We start from the raw sequence: 22850 nt of genomic DNA on the forward strand, positions 1-22850 counted from the left end.
TATTATGAAATCTTTCTCATTAGGATAAAACACAACATCAGCTCCACCGAGCCCCAGGCCAAAGTGTGGAAGTGGCGTCCGAGATCCCCAAGGGCAGAGCCAAGTAACTGTAAGTTTTCATGTTTATGTTATACACATATAGCCTACACTGTGCCACATAATATACAGTATACCGCTACACTGTGCCCCACAATATACAGTATACCGCTACACTGTGCCACACAATATACAGTATACCTCTACACTGTGCCCCACAATATACAGTATACCTCTACACTGTGCCCCACAATATACAGTATACCTCTACACTGTGCCACACAATATACAGTATACCGCTACACTGTGCCACACAATATACAGTATACCTCTACACTGTGCCCCACAATATACAGTATACCTCTACACTGTGCCCCACAATATACAGTATACCTCTACACTGTGCCACACAATATACAGTATACCTCTACACTGTGCCACACAATATACAGTATACCGCTACACTGTGCCCGACAATATACAGTATACCTCTACACTGTGCCCCACAATATACAGTATACCTCTACACTGTGCCCCACAATATACAGTATACCTCTACACTGTGCCACACAATATACAGTATACCTCTACACTGTGCCACACAATATACAGTATAACTCTACACTGTGCCACACAATATACAGTATACATCTACACTGTGCCACACAATATACAGTATACCTCTACACTGTGCCACACAATATACAGTATAACTCTACACTGTGGCACACAATATACAGTATACCGCTACACTGTGCCCCACAATATACAGTATACCGCTACACTGTGCCCGACAATATACAGTATACCTCTACACTGTGCCACACAATATACAGTATACCTCTACACTGTGCCACACAATATACAGTATACCGCTACACTGTGCCCCACAATATACAGTATACCTCTACACTGTGCCACACAATATACAGTATAACTCTACACTGTGGCACACAATATACAGTATACCGCGACACTGTGCCCCACAATATACAGTATACCGCTACACTGTGCCCGACAATATACAGTATACCTCTACACTGTGCCACACAATATACAGTATACCTCTACACTGTGCCACACAATATACAGTATACCTCTACACTGTGCCACACAATATACAGTATACCGCTACACTGTGCCCGACAATATACAGTATACCTCTACACTGTGCCCCACAATATACAGTATACCTCTACACTGTGCCCCACAATATACAGTATACCTCTACACTGTACCACACAATATACAGTATACCTCTACACTGTGCCACACAATATACAGTATAACTCTACACTGTGCCACACAATATACAGTATACCTCTACACTGTGCCACACAATATACAGTATACCTCTACACTGTGCCACACAATATACAGTATAACTCTACACTGTGGCACACAATATACAGTATACCGCTACACTGTGCCACACAATATACAGTATACCGCTACACTGTGCCCGACAATATACAGTATACCTCTACACTGTGCCACACAATATACAGTATACCTCTACACTGTGCCACACAATATACAGTATACCGATACACTGTGCCCCACAATATACAGTATACCGCTACACTGTGCCCCACAATATACAGTATACCTCTACACTGTGCCACACAATATACAGTATACCTCTACACTGTGCCACACAATATACAGTATACCGCTACACTGTGCCACACAATGTACAGTATACCTCTACCCTGTGCCCCACAATATACAGTATACCTCTACACTGTGCCCCACAATGTACAGTATAGCGCTACACTGTGCCACACAATGTACAGTATACCTCTACACTGTGCCCCACAATGTACAGTATACCGCTACACTGTGCCCCACAATATACAGTATACCTCTACACTGTGCCACACAATATACAGTATACCTCTACGCTGTGCCACACAATATACAGTATACCGCAACGCTGTGCCACACAATATACATTATACCTCTACACTGTGCCACACAATGTACAGTATACCTCTACACTGTGCCACACAATATACAGTATACCTCTATACTGTGCCACACAATATACAGTATACCGCTACACTGTGCCACACAATATACAGTATACCGCTACACTGTGCCACACAATATACAGTATACCTCTACACTGTACCATACAATGTACAGTATACCTCTACACTGTGCCCCACTATATACAGTATACCTCTACACTGTGCCACACAATATACAGTATACCTCTACACTGTGCCCCACAATGTACAGTATACCGCTACACTGTGCCCCACAATATACAGTATACCTCTACACTGTGCCACACAAAATACAGTATACCTCTACGCTGTGCCACACAATATACAGTATACCGCTACACTGTGCCACACAATATACAGTATACCTCTACACTGTGCCACACAATATACAGTATACCTCTACATTGTACCATACAATGTACAGTATACCTCTACACTGTGCCCCACTATATAAAGTATACCTCTACACTGTGCCACACAATGTACAGTATACCTCTACACTGTGCCACACAATATAAAGTATACCTCTACACTGTGCCACACAATATACAGTATACCTCTACACTGTGCCACACAATATACAGTATACCGCTACACTGTGCCACACAATATACAGTATACCGCTACACTGTGTCACACAATATACAGTATACCTCTACACTGTGCCATACAATGTACAGTATACCTCTACACTGTGCCCCACTATATACAGTATACCTCTACACTGTGCCCCACAATATATAGTATACCTCTACACTGTGCCACACAATATACAGTATACCTCTACACTGTGCCACACAATGTACAGTATACCTCTACACTGTGCCACACAATGTACAGTATACCGCTACACTGTGCCACACAATATACAGTATACCTCTACACTGTGCCACACAATGTACAGTATACCTCTACACTGTGCCACACAATATACAGTATACCTCTACACTGTGCCCCACAATATACAGTATACCGCTACACTGTGCCACACAATATACAGTATACCTCTACACTGTGCCACACAATATACAGAATACCGCTACACTGTGCCACACAATATACAGTATACCTCTACACTGTGCCACACAATATACAGTATACCTCTACACTGTGCCCAACAATATACAGTATACCTCTACACTGTGCCACACAATGTACAGTATACCTCTACACTGTGCCACACAATATACAGTATACCTCTACACTGTGCCACACAATATACAGTATACCTCTACACTGTGCCCCACAATATACAGTATACCTCTACACTGTGCCACACAATGTACAGTATACCTCTACACTGTGCCGCACAATATACAGTATAACGCTACACTGTGCCACACAATATACAGTATACCTCTACACTGTGCCACACAATATACAGTATACCGCTACACTGTGCCCCACAATATACAGTATACCTCTACTCTGTGCCCCACAATATATAGTATACCTCTACACTGTGCCACACAATGTACAGTATACCTCTACACTGTGCCACACAATATACAGTATACCGCTACACTGTGCCCCACAATGTACAGTATACCTCTACACTGTGCCCCACAATATACAGTATACCTCTACACTGTGCCACACAATATACAGTATACCTCTACACTGTGCCCCACAATGTACAGTATACCTCTACACTGTGCCACACAATATACAGTATACCTCTACACTGTGCCACACAATGTACAGTATACCTCTACACTGTGCCACACAATATACAGTATACCGCTACACTGTGCCACACAATATACAGTATACCTCTACACTGTGCCACACAATATACAGTATACCTCTACTCTGTGCCCCACAATGTACAGTATACTTCTACACTGTGCCACACAATATACAGTATACCGCTACACTGTGCCACACAATAAACAGTATACCTCAACACTGTGCCACACAATATACAGTATACCTCTACTCTGTGCCCCAACAATATACAGTATATCTCTACACTGTGCCCCACAATATACAGTATACCGCTACACTGTGCCCCACAATATACAGTATACCGCTACACTGTGCCCCACAATGTACAGTATACCGCTACACTGTGCCCCACAATATACAGTATACCTCTACACTGTGCCACACAAAATACAGTATACCTCTACGCTGTGCCCCACAATATGCCCCTGTACAATGTACAGTACCGCTACACTGTGCCCCACAATATACAGTATACCTCTACACTGTGCCACACAATATACAGTATATCGCTACACTGTGCCACACAATATACAGTATACCTCTTCACTGTGCCACACAATGTACAGTATACCTCTACACTGTGCCACACAATATACAGTATACCTCTACACTGTGCCACACAATATACAGTATACCTCTACACTGTGCCACACAATATACAGTATACCGCTACACTGTGCCACACAATATACAGTATACCTCTACACTGTGCCATACAATGTACAGTATACCTCTACACTGTGCCCCACAATGTACAGTATACCTCTACACTGTGCCCCACAATATACAGTATACCTCTACACTGTGCCACACAATATACAGTATACCTCTACACTGTTACCCCACAATGTACAGTATACCTCTACACTGTGCCACACAATATACAGTATACCTCTACACTGTGCCCCACAATGTACAGTATACCTCTACACTGTGCCCCACAATATACAGTATACCTCTACACTGTGCCACACAATATACAGTATGCCACTACACTGTGCCCCACAATATACTGTATACCTCTACACTGTGCCCCACAATGTACAGTATACCTCTACACTGTGCCACACAATGTACAGTATACCTCTACACTGTGCCACACAATAAACATTATACCGCTACACTGTGCCACACAATATACAGTATACCTCTACACTGTGCCACACAATGTACAGTATACCTCTACACTGTGCCACACAATATACAGTATACCTCTACACTGTGCCACACAATGTACAGTATACCTCTACACTGTGCCACACAATATACAGTATACCGCTAAACTGTGCCACACAATATACAGTATACCTCTACACTGTGCCACACAATATACAGTATACCTCTACACTGTGCCACACAATACACAGTATACCGCTACACTGTACCACACAATATACAGTATACCTCTACACTGTGCCACACAATGTACAGTATACCTCTACACTGTGCCACACAATATACAGAATACCGCTACACTGTGCCACACAATATACAGTATACCTCTACACTGTGCCACACAATATACAGTATACCTCTACACTGTGCCCAACAATATACAGTATACCTCTACACTGTGCCACACAATGTACAGTATACCTCAACACTGTGCCACACAATATACAGTATACCTCTACACTGTGCCACACAATATACAGTATACCTCTACACTGTGCCCCACAATATACAGTATACCTCTACACTGTGCCACACAATGTACAGTATACCTCTACACTGTAACACACAATATACAGTATACTGCTACACTGTGCCACACAATATACAGTATTCCTCTACACTGTGCCACACAATATACAGTATACCGCTACACTGTGCCCCACAATATACAGTATACCTCTACTCTGTGCCCCACAATATACAGTATACCTCTACACTGTGCCACACAATGTACAGTATACCTCTACACTGTGCCACACAATATACAGTATACCGCTACACTGTGCCACGCAATGTACAGTATACCTCTACACTGTGCCACACAATGTACAGTATAGCGCTACACTGTGCCCCACAATGTACAGTATACCTCTACACTGTGCCCCACAATGTACAGTATACCTCTACACTGTGCCCCACAATATACAGTATACCTCTACACTGTGCCACACAATATACAGTATACCTCTACGTTGTGCCACACAATATACAGTATACCGCTACACTGTGCCACACAATATACAGTATACCTCTACACTGTGCCACACAATGTACAGTATACCTCTACACTGTGCCACACAATATACAGTATACCTCTATACTGTGCCACACAATATACAGTATACCGCTACACTGTGCCACACAATATACAGTATACCGCTACACTGTGCCACACAATATACAGTATACCTCTACACTGTACCATACAATGTACAGTATACCTCTACACTGTGCCCCACTATATACAGTATACCTCTACACTGTGCCACACAATATACAGTATACCTCTACACTGTGCCACACAATATACAGTATACCGCTACACTGTGCCCCACAATATACAGTATACCTCTACACTGTGCCACACAAAATACAGTATACCTCTACGCTGTGCCACACAATATACAGTATACCGCTACACTGTGCCACACAATATACAGTATACCTCTACACTGTGCCACACAATATACAGTATACCTCTACATTGTACCATACAATGTACAGTATACCTCTACACTGTGCCCCACTATATAAAGTATACCTCTACACTGTGCCACACAATGTACAGTATACCTCTACACTGTGCCACACAATATAAAGTATACCTCTACACTATGCCACACAATATACAGTATACCTCTACACTGTGCCACACAATATACAGTATACCGCTACACTGTGCCACACAATATACAGTATACCGCTACACTGTGCCACACAATATACAGTATACCTCTACACTGTGCCATACAATGTACAGTATACCTCTACACTGTGCCCCACTAAAGAACAGTATACCTCTACACTGTGCCCCACAATATACAGTATACCTCTACACTGTGCCACACAATATACAGTATACCTCTACACTGTGCCACACAATGTACAGTATACCTCTACACTGTGCCACACAATGTACAGTATACCGCTACACTGTGCCACACAATATACAGTATACCTCTACACTGTGCCACACAATGTACAGTATACCTCTACACTGTGCCACACAATATACAGTATACCTCTACACTGTGCCCCACAATATACAGTATACCGCTACACTGTGCCACACAATATACAGTATACCTCTACACTGTGCCACACAATATACAGTATACCTCTACACTGTGCCACACAATATACAGTATACCTCTACACTGTGCCACAAAATGTACAGTATACCTCTACACTGTGCCACACAATGTACTGTATACCTCTACACTGTGCCACACAATATACAGTATACCTCTACACTGTGCCACACAATATACAGTATACCTCTACACTGTGCCACACAAGATACAGTATACCGCTACACTGTGCCACACAATATACAGTATACCTCTACACTGTGCCACACAATGTACAGTATACCTCTACACTGTGCCACACAATATACAGAATACCGCTACACTGTGCCACACAATATACAGTATACCTCTACACTGTGCCACACAATGTACAGTATACCTCTACACTGGGCCACACAATATACAGAATACCGCTACACTGTGCCACACAATATACAGTATACCTCTACACTGTGCCACACAATATACAGTATACCTCTACACTGTGCCCAACAATATACAGTATACCTCTACACTGTGCCACACAATGTACAGTATACCTCTACACTGTGCCACACAATATACAGTATACCTCTACACTGTGCCACACAATATACAGTATACCTCTACACTGTGCCCCACAATATACAGTATACCTCTACACTGTGCCACACAATGTACAGTATACCTCTACACTGTGCCACACAATATACAGTATACCGCTACACTGTGCCACACAATATACAGTATACCTCTACACTGTGCCACACAATATACAGTATACCGCTACACTGTGCCCCACAATATACAGTATACCTCTACTCTGTGCCCCACAATATACAGAATACCTCTACACTGTGCCACATAATGTACAGTATACCTCTACACTGTGCCACACAATATACAGTATACCGCTACACTGTGCCACGCAATGTACAGTATACCTCTACACTGTGCCACACAATGTACAGTATACCTCTACACTGTGCCACACAATGTACAGTATACCTCTACACTGTGCCACACAATATACAGTATACCGCTACACTGTGCCGCACAATATACAGTATACCTCTACACTGTGCCACACAATATACAGTATACCTCTACACTGTGCCACACAATATACAGTATACCTCTACACTGTGCCACACAATGTACAGTATACCTCTACACTGTGCCACACAATATACAGTATACCTCTACACTGTGCCGCACAATATACAGTATAACGCTACACTGTGCCGCACAATATACAGTATACCTCTACACTGTGCCACACAATATACAGTATACCTCTACACTGTGCCACACAATGTACAGTATACCTCTACACTGTGCCACACAATATACAGTATACCTCTACACTGTGCCGCACAATATACAGTATACCTCTACACTGTGCCCCACAATATACAGTATACCTCTACACTGTGCCCCACAATGTACAGTATACCTCTACACTGTGCCCCACAATATACAGTATACCTCTACACTGTGCCACACAATATACAGTATACCTCTACACTGTGCCCCACAATGTACAGTATACCTCTACACTGTGCCACACAATATACAGTATACCTCTACACTGTGCCACACAATATACAGTATACCGCTACACTGTGCCACACAATATACAGTATACCTCTACACTGTGCCACACAATATACAGTATACCTCTACACTGTGCCCCACAATGAACAGTATACTTCTACACTGTGCCACACAATATACAGTATACCGCTACACTGTGCCACACAATAAACAGTATACCTCAACACTGTGCCACACAATATACAGTATACCTCTACTCTGTGCCCCAACAATATACAGTATATCTCTACACTGTGCCCCACAATATACAGTATACCGCTACACTGTGCCCCACAATATACAGTATACCTCTACACTGTGCCACACAATATACAGTATATCGCTACACTGTGCCACACAATATACAGTATACCTCTACACTGTGCCACACAATGTACAGTATACCTCTACACTGTGCCACACAATATACAGTATACCTCTACACTGTGCCACACAATATACAGTATACCTCTACACTGTGCCACACAATATACAGTATACCTCTACACTGTGCCATACAATGTACAGTATACCTCTACACTGTGCCCCACAATGTACAGTATACCTCTACACTGTGCCCCACAATATACAGTATACCTCTACACTGTGCCAAACAATATACAGTATACCTCTACACTGTGCCCCACAATGTACAGTATACCTCTACACTGTGCCACACAATATACAGTATACCTCTACACTGTGCCCCACAATGTACAGTATACCTCTACACTGTGCCCCACAATATACAGTATACCTCTACACTGTGCCACACAATATACAGTATGCCACTACACTGTGCCCCACAATATACTGTATACCTCTACACTGTGCCACACAATGTACAGTATACCTCTACACTGTGCCACACAATGTACAGTATACCTCTACACTGTGCCACACAATAAACATTATACCGCTACACTGTGCCACACAATATACAGTATACCTCTACACTGTGCCACACAATGTACAGTATACCTCTACACTGTGCCACACAATATACAGTATACCTCTACACTGTGCCACACAATGTACAGTATACCTCTACACTGTGCCACACAATATACAGTATACCGCTACACTGTGCCACACAATATACAGTATACCTCTACACTGTGCCACACAATATACAGTATACCTCTACACTGTGCCACACAATACACAGTATACCGCTACACTGTACCACACAATATACAGTATACCTCTACACTGTGCCCCACAATATACAGTATACCTCTACACTGTGCGCCATAATATACAGTATACCGCTACACTGTGCCCCACAATATACAGTATACCTCTACACTGTGCCACACAATATACAGTATACCGCTACACTGTGCCACACAATATACAGTATACCTCTACACTGTGCCACACAATGTACAGTATACCTCTACACTGTGCCACACAATATACAGTATACCTCTACACTGTGCCACACAATGTACAGTATACCTCTACACTGTGCCACACAATATACAGTATACCTCTACACTGTGCAAAACACTATACAGTATACCGCTACACTGTGCCGCACAATATACAGTATACCTCTACACTGTGCCACACAATATACAGTATACCTCTACACTGTGCCACACAATATACAGTATACCTTTACACTGTGCCACACAATGTACAGTATACCTCTACACTGTGCCACACAATATACAGTATACCTCTACACTGTGCCACACAATATACAGTATACCGCTACACTGTGCCGCACAATATACAGTATACCTCTACACTGTGCCCCACAATGTACAGTATACCTCTACACTGTGCCCCACAATATACAGTATACCTCTACACTGTGCCACACAATATACAGTATACCTCAACACTGTGCCACACAATATACAGTATACCGCTACACTGTGCCCCACAATGTACAGTATTCCTCTACACTGTGCCCCACAATATACAGTATACCTCTACACTGTGCCCCACAATATACAGTATACCTCTACACTGTGCCCCACAATGTACAGTATACCTCTACACTGTGCCACACAATATACAGTATACCGCTACACTGTGCCCCACAATATACAGTATACATCTACACTGTGCCACACAATATAAAGTATACCTCTACACTGTGCCCCACAATGTACAGTATACCTCTACACTGTGCCACATAATATACAGTATATCGCTACACTGTGCCACACAATATACAGTATACCTCTACACTGTGCCCCACAATATACAGTATATCTCTACACTGTGCCACACAATACACAGTATACCGCTACACTGTGCCACACAATACACAGTATACCGCTACACTGTGCCCCACAATATACAGTATACCTCTACGCTGTGCCCCACAATGTACAGTATACCTCTACACTGTGCCCCACAATGTACAGTATACCTCTACACTGTGCCCCACAATATACAGTATACCTCTACACTGTGCCACACAATGTACAGTATACCTCTACACTGAGCCCCACAATATACAGTATACCTCTACACTGTGCCACACAATGTACAGTATACCTCTACACTGTGCCACACAATATACAGTATTCCGCTACACTGTGCCCCACAATATACAGTATACCTCTACACTGTGCCCCACAATATACAGTATACCTCTACACTGTGCCACACAATATACAGTATACCTCTACACTGTGCCCCACAATGTACAGTATACCTCTACACTGTTCCCCACAATATACAGTATACCTCTACACTGTGCCAACAATATACAGTATACCTCTACACTGTGCCACACAATATACAGTATACCTCTACACTGTGCAACACAATGTACAGTATACCTCTACACTGTGCCACACAATATACAGTATACCTCTACACTGTGCCACACAATATACAGTATACCTCTACACTGTGCCGCACAATATACAGTATACCTTTACACTGTGCCACACAATGTACAGTATACCTCTACACTGTGCCACACAATATACAGTATACCTCTACACTGTGCCACACAATGTACAGTATACCTCTACACTGTGCCCCACAATGTACAGTATACCTCTACACTGTGAACCACAATATACAGTATACCTCTACACTGTGCCCCTCAATGTACAGTATACCTCTACACTGTGCCACACAATATACAGTATACCGCTACACTGTGCCCCACAATATACAGTATACCTCTACGATGTGCTACACAATATACAGTATACCTCAACACTGTGCCTCACAATGTACAGTATACCTCTACACTGTGCCCCACAATATACAGTATACCTCTACACTGTGCCCCACAATGTACAGTATACCTCTACACTGTGCCACACAATATACAGTATACCTCTACACTGTGTAACACAATATACAGTATACCGCTACACTGTGCCGCACAATATACAGTATACCTCTACACTGTGCCACACAATATACAGTATACCTCTACACTGTGCCACACAATATACAGTATACCTTTACACTGTGCCACACAATGTACAGTATACCTCTACACTGTGCCACACAATATACAGTATACCTCTACACTGTGCCACACAATATACAGTATACCGCTACACTGTGCCGCACAATATACAGTATACCTCTACACTGTGCCCCACAATGTACAGTATACCTCTACACTGTGCCCCACAATATACAGTATACCTCTACACTGTGCCACACAATATACAGTATACCTCAACACTGTGCCACACAATATACAGTATACCGCTACACTGTGCCCCACAATGTACAGTATACCTCTACACTGTGCCCCACAATATACAGTATACCTCTACACTGTGCCCCACAATATACAGTATACCTCTACACTGTGCCCCACAATATACAGTATACCTCTACACTGTGCCCCACAATGTACAGTATACCTCTACACTGTGCCACACAATATACAGTATACCGCTACACTGTGCCCCACAATATACAGTATACATCTACACTGTGCCACACAATATAAAGTATACCTCTACACTGTGCCCCACAATGTACAGTATACCTCTACACTGTGCCACATAATATACAGTATATCGCTACACTGTGCCACACAATATACAGTATACCTCTACACTGTGCCCCACAATATACAGTATATCTCTACACTATTTTACACAATACACAGTATACCGCTACACTGTGCCACACAATACACAGTAGACCGCTACACTGTGCCCCACAATATACAGTATACCTCTACACTGTGCCCCACAATGTACAGTATACCTCTACACTGTGCCCCACAATGTACAGTATACCTCTACACTGTGCCCCACAATATACAGTATACCTCTACACTTTGCCACACAATGTACAGTATACCTCTACACTGTGCCACACAATATACAGTATACCGCTACACTGTGCCACACAATATACAGTTTACCTCTACACTGTGCCCAACAATATACAGTATACCTCTACACTGTGCCACACAATGTACAGTATACCTCTACACTGTGCCACACAATATACAGTATACCGCTACACTGTGCCACACAATATACAGTATACCTCTACACTGTGCCGCACAATATACAGTATAACGCTACACTGTGCCGCACAATATACAGTATACCTCTACACTGTGCCACACAATATACAGTATACCTCTACACTGTGCCTCACAATGTACAGTATACCTCTACACTGTGCCACACAATGTACAGTATACCTCTACACTGTGCCACACAATATACAGTATACCTCTACACTGTGCCGCACAATATACAGTATACCTCTACACTGTGCCCCACAATATACAGTATACCTCTACACTGTGCCCCACAATGTACAGTATACCTCTACACTGTGCCCCACAATATACAGTATACCTCTACACTGTGCCACACAATATACAGTATACCTCTACACTGTGCCCCACAATGTACAGTATACCTCTACACTGTGCCACACAATATACAGTATACCTCTACACTGTGCCACACAATGTACAGTATACCTCTACACTGTGCCACACAATATACAGTATACCGCTACACTGTGCCACACAATATACAGTATACCTCTACACTGTGCCACACAATATACAGTATACCTCTACACTGTGCCCCACAATGTACAGTATACTTCTACACTGTGCCACACAATATACAGTATACCGCTACACTGTGCCACACAATAAACAGTATACCTCTACACTGTGCCACACAATATACAGTATACCTCTACACTGTGCCCCAACAATATACAGTATATCTCTACACTGTGCCCCACAATATACAGTATACCGCTACACTGTGCCCCACAATATACAGTATACCTCTACACTGTGCCACACAATATACAGTATATCGCTACACTGTGCCACACAATATACAGTATACCTCTACACTGTGCCACACAATGTACAGTATACCTCTACACTGTGCCACACAATATACAGTATACCTCTACACTGTGCCACACAATATACAGTATACCTCTACACTGTGCCACACAATATACAGTATACCGCTACACTGTGCCACACAATATACAGTATACCTCTACACTGTGCTATACAATGTACAGTATACCTCTACACTGTGCCCCACAATGTACAGTATACCTCTACACTGTGCCCCACAATATACAGTATACCTCTACACTGTGCCACACAATATACAGTATACCTCTACACTGTGCCCCACAATGTACAGTATACCTCTACACTGTGCCACACAATATACAGTATACCTCTACACTGTGCCCCACAATGTACAGTATACCTCTACACTGTGCCCCACAATATACAGTATACCTCTACACTGTGCCACACAATATACAGTATGCCACTACACTGTGCCCCACAATATACTGTATACCTCTACACTGTGCCACACAATGTACAGTATACCTCTACACTGTGCCACACAATATACATTATACCGCTACACTGTGCCACACAATATACAGTATACCTCTACACTGTGCCACACAATGTACAGTATATCTCTACACTGTGCCACACAATATACAGTATACCTCTACACTGTGCCACACAATGTACAGTATACCTCTACACTGTGCCACACAATATACAGTATACCGCTACACTGTGCCACACAATATACAGTATACCTCTACACTGTGCCACACAATATACAGTATACCTCTACACTGTGCCACACAATACACAGTATACCGCTACACTGTACCACACAATATACAGTATACCTCTACACTGTGCCCCACAATATACAGTATACCTCTACACTGTGCCCCATAATATACAGTATACCGCTACACTGTGCCCCACAATATACAGTATACCTCTACACTGTGCCACACAATATACAGTATACCGCTACACTGTGCCACACAATATACAGTATACCTCTACACTGTGCCACACAATGTACAGTATACCTCTACACTGTGCCACACAATATACAGTATACCTCTACACTGTGCCACACAATGTACAGTATACCTCTACACTGTGCCACACAATATACAGTATACCTCTACACTGTGCAAAACACTATACAGTATACCGCTACACTGTGCCGCACAATATACAGTATACCTCTACACTGTGCCACACAATATACAGTATACCTCTACACTGTGCCACACAATATACAGTATACCTTTACATTGTGCCACACAATGTACAGTATACCTCTACACTGTGCCACACAATATACAGTATACCTCTACACTGTGCCCCACAATATACAGTATACCTCTACACTGTGCCCCTCAATGTACAGTATACCTCTACACTGTGCCCCACAATGTACAGTATACCTCTACACTGTGCCCCACAATATACAGTATACCTCTACACTGTGCCACACAATATACAGTATACCTCAACACTGTGCCACACAATATACAGTATACCGCTACACTGTGCCCCACAATGTACAGTATTCCTCTACACTGTGCCCCACAATATACAGTATACCTCTACACTGTGCCCCACAATATACAGTATACCTCTACACTGTGCCCCACAATGTACAGTATACCTCTACACTGTGCCACACAATATACAGTATACCGCTACACTGTGCCCCACAATATACAGTATACATCTACACTGTGCCACACAATATAAAGTATACCTCTACACTGTGCCCCACAATGTACAGTATACCTCTACACTGTGCCACATAATATACAGTATATCGCTACACTGTGCCACACAATATACAGTATACCTCTACACTGTGCCATACAATATACAGTATATCTCTACACTGTGCCACACAATACACAGTATACCGCTACACTGTGCCACACAATACACAGTATACCGCTACACTGTGCCCCACAATATACAGTATACCTCTACGCTGTGCCCCACAATGTACAGTATACCTCTACACTGTGCCCCACAATGTACAGTATACCTCTACACTGTGCCCCACAATATACAGTATACCTCTACACTGTGCCACACAATTTACAGTATACCTCTACACTGAGCCCCACAATATACAGTATACCTCTACACTGTGCCACACAATGTACAGTATACCTCTACACTGTGCCACACAATATACAGTATACCGCTACACTGTGCCACACAATATACAGTTTACCTCTACACTGTGCCCAACAATATACAGTATACCTCTACACTGTGCCACACAATGTACAGTATACCTCTACACTGTGCCACACAATATACAGTATTCCGCTACACTGTGCCCCACAATATACAGTATACCTCTACACTGTGCCCCACAATATACAGTATACCTCTACACTGTGCCACACAATATACAGTATACCTCTACACTGTGCCCCACAATGTACAGTATACCTCTACACTGTTCCCCACAATATACAGTATACCTCTACACTGTGCCAACAATATACAGTATACCTCTACACTGTGCCACACAATATACAGTATACCTCTACACTGTGCAACACAATGTACAGTATACCTCTACACTGTGCCACACAATATACAGTATACCTCTACTCTGTGCCACACAATATACAGTATACCTCTACACTGTGCCGCACAATATACAGTATACCTTTACACTGTGCCACACAATGTACAGTATACCTCTACACTGTGCCACACAATATACAGTATACCTCTACACTGTGCCACACAATGTACAGTATACCTCTACACTGTGCCCCACAATGTACAGTATACCTCTACACTGTGCCCCACAATATACAGTATACCTCTACACTGTGCCCCTCAATGTACAGTATACCTCTACACTGTGCCACACAATATACAGTATACCGCTACACTGTGCCCCACAATATACAGTATACCTCTACGATGTGCTACACAATATACAATATACCTCAACACTGTGCCCCACAATGTACAGTATACCTCTACACTGTGCCCCACAATATACAGTATACCTCTACACTGTGCCCCACAATGTACAGTATACCTCTACACTGTGCCACACAATATACAGTATACCTCTACACTGTGTAACACAATATACAGTATACCGCTACACTGTGCCGCACAATATACAGTATACCTCTACACTGTGCCACACAATATACAGTATACCTCTACACTGTGCCACACAATATACAGTATACCTTTACACTGTGCCACACAATGTACAGTATACCTCTACACTGTGCCACACAATATACAGTATACCTCTACTCTGTGCCACACAATATACAGTATACCGCTACACTGTGCCGCACAATATACAGTATACCTCTACACTGTGCCCCACAATGTACAGTATACCTCTACACTGTGCCCCACAATATACAGTATACCTCTACACTGTGCCACACAATATACAGTATACCTCATCACTGTGCCACACAATATACAGTATACCGCTACACTGTGCCCCACAATGTACAGTATACCTCTACACTGTGCCCCACAATATACAGTATACCTCTACACTGTGCCCCACAATATACAGTATACCTCTACACTGTGCCCCACAATATACAGTATACCTCTACACTGTGCCCCACAATGTACAGTATACCTCTACACTGTGCCCCACAATATACAGTATACCTCTACACTGTGCCCCACAATATACAGTATACCTCTACACTGTGCCACACAATATACAGTATACCGCTACACTGTGCCCCACAATATACAGTATACATCTACACTGTGCCACACAATATAAAGTATACCTCTACACTGTGCCCCACAATGTACAGTATACCTCTACACTGTGCCACATAATATACAGTATATCGCTACACTGTGCCACACAATATACAGTATACCTCTACACTGTGCCCCACAATATACAGTATATCTCTACACTATGCCACACAATACACAGTATACCGCTACACTGTGCCACACAATACACAGTATACCGCTACACTGTGCCCCACAATATACAGTATACCTCTACACTGTGCCCCACAATGTACAGTATACCTCTACACTGTGCCCCACAATGTACAGTATACCTCTACACTGTGCCCCACAATATACAGTATACCTCTACACTGTGCCACACAATGTACAGTATACCTCTACACTGTGCCACACAATATACAGTATACCGCTACACTGTGCCACACAATATACAGTTTACCTCTACACTGTGCCCAACAATATACAGTATACCTCTACACTGTGCCACACAATGTACAGTATACCTCTACACTGTGCCACACAATATACAGTATACCGCTACACTGTGCCACACAATATACAGTATACCTCTACACTGTGCCCCACAATATACAGTATACCTCTACACTGTGCCACACAATGTACAGTATACCTCTACACTGTGCCACACAATATACAGTATACCGCTACACTGTGCCACACAATGTACAGTATACCGCTACACTGTGCCACACAATATACAGTATACCGCTACACTGTGCCCCACAATATACAGTATACCTCTACACTGTGCCCCACAATATACAGTATACCTCTACACTGTGCCACACAATGTACAGTATACATCTACACTGTGCCATACAATGTACAGTATACCTCTACACTGTGCCACACAATATACAGTATACCTCTACACTGTGCCCCACAATATACAGTATACCGCTACACTGTGCCGCACAATATACAGTATACCTCTACACTGTGCCACACAATGTACAGTATACCTCTACACTGTGCCCCACAATATACAGTATACCTCTACACTGTGCCACACAATATACAGTATACCTCTACACTGTGCCCCACAATGTACAGTATACCTCTACACTGTTCCCCACAATATACAGTATACCTCTACACTGTGCCACACAATATACAGTATACCGCTACACTGTGCCACATAATATACAGTATTCCTCTACACTGTGCCACACAATATACAGTATACCTCTACACTGTGCCACACAATGTACAGTATACCTCTACACTGTGCCACACAATATACAGTATACCTCTACACTGTGCCACACAATATACAGTATTCCTCTACACTGTGCCGCACAATATACAGTATACCTTTACACTGTGCCACACAATGTACAGTATACCTCTACACTGTGCCACACAATATACAGTATACCTCTACACTGTGCCACACAATGTACAGTATACCTCTACACTGTGCCCCACAATGTACAGTATACCTCTACACTGTGCCCCACAATATACAGTATACCTCTACACTGTGCCCCACAATGTAAAGTATACCTCTACACTGTGCCACACAATATACAGTATACCGCTACACTTTGCCCCACAATATACAGTATACCTCTACGATGTGCTACACAATATACAGTATACCTCAACACTGTGCCCCACAATGTACAGTATACCTCTACACTGTGCCCCACAATGTACAGTATACCTCTACACTGTGCCACACAATATACAGTATACCGCTACACTGTGCCCCACAATATACAGTATACATCTACACTGTGCCACACATTATAAAGTATACCTCTACACTGTGCCCCACAATGTACAGTATACCTCTACACTGTGCCACATAATATACAGTATATCGCTACACTGTGCCACACAATACACAGTATACCTCTACACTGTGCCCCACAATATACAGTATATCTCTACACTGTGCCACACAATATACAGTATACCGCTACACTGTGCCACACAATATACAGTATACCGCTACACTGTGCCGCACAATATACAGTATACCTCTACACTGTGCCCCACAATGTACAGTATACCTCTACACTGTGCCCCACAATATACAGTATACCTCTACACTGTGCCACACAATATACAGTATACCTCATCACTGTGCCACACAATATACAGTATACCGCTACACTGTGCCCCACAATGTACAGTATACCTCTACACTGTGCCCCACAATATACAGTATACCTCTACACTGTGCCCCACAATATACAGTATACCTCTACACTGTGCCCCACAATATACAGTATACCTCTACACTGTGCCCCACAATGTACAGTATACCTCTACACTGTGCCCCACAATATACAGTATACCTCTACACTGTGCCCCACAATATACAGTATACCTCTACACTGTGCCACACAATATACAGTATACCGCTACACTGTGCCCCACAATATACAGTATACATCTACACTGTGCCACACAATATAAAGTATACCTCTACACTGTGCCCCACAATGTACAGTATACCTCTACACTGTGCCACATAATATACAGTATATCGCTACACTGTGCCACACAATATACAGTATACCTCTACACTGTGCCCCACAATATACAGTATATCTCTACACTATGCCACACAATACACAGTATACCGCTACACTGTGCCACACAATACACAGTATACCGCTACACTGTGCCCCACAATATACAGTATACCTCTACACTGTGCCCCACAATGTACAGTATACCTCTACACTGTGCCCCACAATGTACAGTATACCTCTACACTGTGCCCCACAATATACAGTATACCTCTACACTGTGCCACACAATGTACAGTATACCTCTACACTGTGCCACACAATATACAGTATACCGCTACACTGTGCCACACAATATACAGTATACCTCTACACTGTGCCCAACAATATACAGTATACCTCTACACTGTGCCACACAATGTACAGTATACCTCTACACTGTGCCACACAATATACAGTATACCGCTACACTGTGCCACACAATATACAGTATACCTCTACACTGTGCCCCACAATATACAGTATACCTCTACACTGTGCCACACAATGTACAGTATACCTCTACACTGTGCCACACAATATACAGTATACCGCTACACTGTGCCACACAATGTACAGTATACCGCTACACTGTGCCACACAATATACAGTATACCGCTACACTGTGCCCCACAATATACAGTATACCTCTACACTGTGCCCCACAATATACAGTATACCTCTACACTGTGCCACACAATGTACAGTATACATCTACACTGTGCCATACAATGTACAGTATACCTCTACACTGTGCCACACAATATACAGTATACCTCTACACTGTGCCCCACAATATACAGTATACCGCTACACTGTGCCGCACAATATACAGTATACCTCTACACTGTGCCACACAATGTACAGTATACCTCTACACTGTGCCCCACAATATACAGTATACCTCTACACTGTGCCACACAATATACAGTATACCTCTACACTGTGCCCCACAATGTACAGTATACCTCTACACTGTTCCACACAATATACAGTATACCTCTACACTGTGCCACACAATATACAGTATACCGCTACACTGTGCCACATAATATACAGTATTCCTCTACACTGTGCCACACAATATACAGTATACCTCTACACTGTGCCACACAATGTACAGTATACCTCTACACTGTGCCACACAATATACAGTATACCTCTACACTGTGCCACACAATATACAGTATTCCTCTACACTGTGCCGCACAATATACAGTATACCTTTACACTGTGCCACACAATGTACAGTATACCTCTACACTGTGCCACACAATATACAGTATACCTCTACACTGTGCCACACAATGTACAGTATACCTCTACACTGTGCCCCACAATGTACAGTATACCTCTACACTGTGCCCCACAATATACAGTATACCTCTACACTGTGCCCCACAATGTACAGTATACCTCTACACTGTGCCACACAATATACAGTATACCGCTACACTTTGCCCCACAATATACAGTATACCTCTACGATGTGCTACACAATATACAGTATACCTCAACACTGTGCCCCACAATGTACAGTATACCTCTACACTGTGCCCCACAATGTACAGTATACCTCTACACTGTGCCACACAATATACAGTATACCGCTACACTGTGCCCCACAATATACAGTATACATCTACACTGTGCCACACATTATAAAGTATACCTCTACACTGTGCCCCACAATGTACAGTATACCTCTACACTGTGCCACATAATATACAGTATATCGCTACACTGTGCCACACAATACACAGTATACCTCTACACTGTGCCCCACAATATACAGTATATCTCTACACTGTGCCACACAATATACAGTATACCGCTACACTGTGCCACACAATATACAGTATACCGCTACACTGTGCCCCATAATATACAGTATACCTCTATACTGTGCCCCACAATATACAGTATACCTCTATACTGTGCCCCACAATATACAGTATAACTCTACACTGTGCCCCACAATGTACAGTATACCTCTACACTGTGCCCCACAATATACAGTATACCTCTACACTGTGCCCCACAATATACAGTATACCACTACACTGTGCCACACAATATACAGTATACCTCTACACTGTGCCACACAATATACAGTATACCTCAACACTGTGCCCCACAATGTACAGTATACCTCTACACTGTGCTTCACAATATACAGTATACCTCTACACTGTGCCCCACAATGTACAGTATACCTCTACACTGTGCCACACAATATACAGTATACCGCTATACTGTGCCCCACAATATACAGTATACATCTACACTGTGCCACACAATATAAAGTATACCTCTACACTGTGCCACACAATATACAGTATACCGCTACACTGTGCCACACAATATACAGTATACCTCTACACTGTGCCACACAATGTACAGTATACCTCTACACTGTGCCACACAATATACAGTATACATCTACACTGTGCCACACAATGTACAGTATACCTCTACACTGTGCCACACAATATACAGTATACCTCTACACTGTGCAAAACAATATACAGTATACCGCTACACTGTGCCGCACAATATACAGTATACCTCTACACTGTGCCCCACAATGTACAGTATACCTCTA

Source organism: Bufo bufo, chromosome 7 (assembly GCF_905171765.1).
Source record: "Bufo bufo chromosome 7, aBufBuf1.1, whole genome shotgun sequence".
NCBI classification, from domain to species: Eukaryota; Metazoa; Chordata; class Amphibia; order Anura; family Bufonidae; genus Bufo; species Bufo bufo.